This window comes from Cebus imitator, unplaced genomic scaffold (genome assembly GCF_001604975.1).
Source record: "Cebus imitator isolate Cc_AM_T3 unplaced genomic scaffold, Cebus_imitator-1.0 Scaffold5, whole genome shotgun sequence".
NCBI classification, from domain to species: domain Eukaryota; kingdom Metazoa; phylum Chordata; class Mammalia; order Primates; family Cebidae; genus Cebus; species Cebus imitator.
In genome coordinates, this window is record NW_016107320.1 from 4,066,748 (window position 1) to 4,069,669 (window position 2,922).

Here is a 2,922-nt window from a genome sequence, read left to right on the forward strand (position 1 = left end):
TAAGTCAAACGGGAAGACACAGACTAGATCACGTAAGGCCTCGGTAAGTGATATGGTTTGGCTGTGTCCCCACCCAAAATCTCGAATTGTAGTTCTCATCATTCCCATTATGGGAGGGACTCAGTTGGAGGTAATAGAATCATGGGGGTTATTACCCCCATTCTGCTGTTCTCGTGATAGTGAGTGAGTTCTCATGAAATCTGTTGGTTTTATAAGGGATTTTCCCCTCTTTTTCTCAGCACTTCTCTCTTGCCTGCCACCATATAAAACATGCCTTTGCTTCTCCTTCTGCCATGATTGTGAGGCCTCCCCACCCTTGTAGAACTGTAAGTCCATTAAACCTCTTTTCCCTTTTAAATTACCCAGTCTCAGTTATGTCTTTATTAGCAGCATAAGAACAAACTAATATAGTAAGCTTGCATAAGATATTTGCACTTCCCTTTGAAAGCAATGGGAAGCTGTGCTCTGCATACCCAGAAGAAAAGTGAGATTGGAAACCATGGTGATTGAAGACCTATTGGGAGTAGAGACTTGAGCCCTGAGGGAGAGAGTGACTGCAAATTTTCTCAGATTCTCTGCAGCTGGGGATGCTATCTGGATGGGATGCCTGGCCCCTAAGGCTAGTGAGGAGTTCAAAGAAGAAGGAGCAGAAACTGATTCAGCAGAGACTCAATATTCTGTAAGTGCTCCTAGAGGGGAAGGGTTAGAGAGGTTGGTAGGGGGGTCCAGGATTGCAGAAAGCTGGAGATTCCAGCTCTAAGGCAATGCTATTTTAGCCTCAAGACAGAGGCATGATTATATATTGCAACAATGAAGTCATTTTGAAGAAGCAAAAATACTTAGTGCAATGGACTGAATGTTAGTGTACTTCCCAAATTCATATGTTGAAACCCTAACTCCCTATGTGATGGGATTAGGAGGTAAAGCCATTTGGAGGTAACGAGGGTGGAGTTCTCAGGAATAAGATTGGTGCTCTTATTAAAGGGACCCCAGAGTGCTCTCTCACCCTCATTCCACCATGTGAGGATATAAGAAGTCTGCCATATACAACCTGGAAAGGGCCCTCACCAGAACCTGACCATTCTGACACCTTGATCTTGGACTTCCAGGCACCAGAACTGGAAGAAATAAATTTCTGTTGTTTTCATGTCACCCAGTCTATGTGGTATTTTGTTGTGGCAGCCCAAATGGGCCAAAACACCCACATTCATCACCAGCAGGCCCTGGACATATCCTATTGATTCTCAGCTCTGCTGTCTTGCACCGTGGACACCCTGAAACAAGACACACACATACGTACAAATAAATGTAAAAATGACATCCTGATATTTATGTAGGGTGGACCCCAGATGTGCCTACTATGCTAATAGTATAAATCCTAGCCTCAGGCAAATGGCCTTCTTGACCTTCCAAAGGACTAATAAGCTGGTCTCCCTTGAGAAGGGCTTTCTCCTTTCATGATTGTTCTTTTTCTTGCATGGTAGATTTTACCTTTGCTAATATGCAATGAAAAAAAAAAAAAAAAAGGAAAAAAAGCAACCCTACCAAATAGAAGGGACTTTGAAAGTGTGAAGACTGCTCAGTTCTCTGACAAGCCCTGCTGCCTCAGCCCACAGTAAGGCACTGGAATAAAATTAGGACTGTATGAAGAATGAATGGGTCCAGTCTGTCTCCTGTAGAGCCCTGCCGTGTGGACAGGGCCAGAGTCATCACTTGGTTCATAAGCTGGAACAGGGCGCCTTTCATTCAAAGTTCCCAGGACACTTCACAGCTGCTAAAATGATCCTAAGCAAATATTTGCAGCCACACAGTACAGGTGGGAATACGGAGGTACCAAGAAGAAAAAGGATTGGTCAAAACCCCCAGAGTCAACTGCAGAGGTAGGACCAGAAGCCAGGACCTGAGCCAGTTCAGGGCTCTGTCAACAGGATAGGGCCTGGGAAAGGAGGGTGGCATTTCATGACTGAGAAGAGTCATGATCAAACAAATTTGGGGGGGTCCACAGTAACAGCTAGCTGTGAGCCCACCGTTTCCTAATCCAGTGCCACTCAGGCAAGTGTGTGCCTTGGTGACCTGCAGTTCTAAGTGGCCAGGGATCTTTAATAATTCAAGCCCTCTAATTAGATTGACAGTGTCTGTCAGAGTGAGATGTGCTGCTGAGTGTTTTCTGTGTTCCAGACAAATTCACTTTATGGCCTCAGGGGCCCAAAAGGGAAATGCACAAAATGAGCATGTGATTGTGCTGCCAAGACGAGGGTGAGCACAAGATAGTCTGCCTCCCAGAGGCTGCAGGCTGGAATCCAGGTTGGGACTTGAAGTCAGGGTAAGAAAGTGTGCTTGGATATGGTCCTTCAGAGCGGAGGCTGCCACATTCTTGTCCTACTGACCTTCAAATAAACAAAACTCCAATAACATGTTATCAGTTGGAATCAATTGGAGTTGATTAGCTGGATGGCAGACAAGGCAGAAAGGATTTGGGAGGAAGGAAAAGAGAGAAAATAAGCTGGGCTCCAGGACTCAATGGCGGGCTGCCACCACCACAGCGCTGTCACCGCATGTGGTCCTTAGAAGCTGCTTTGTCCTAGGGCTTCTTCCAAGGCTTGGATGTAAACAGAGGCCTCCCCAGATGCCAGGAACTCCGCAGAGCTTCAGGCCTCATCGAAAACCTCCCACATGGCCTTGGAGAGGTCAGCAGCCATTCTGGCAATACAGACTGTACAGATTCGAATGCCAATGCCTCCATTGCTAGCTGTAGGATCTTGGGCAAATCATATCATCTCTTAGTGTCTCATTTCTCTGGCCACAAATAGCCTGTACCCAACCGAGTTGTGAAGTAAGAAGCTGATAGAGTGAAGAAGCACTTGGCACACAGCTCGCCTGCAGCAAGAGCTCAAAGCGTCAGTCTTTATTATTACGATTATG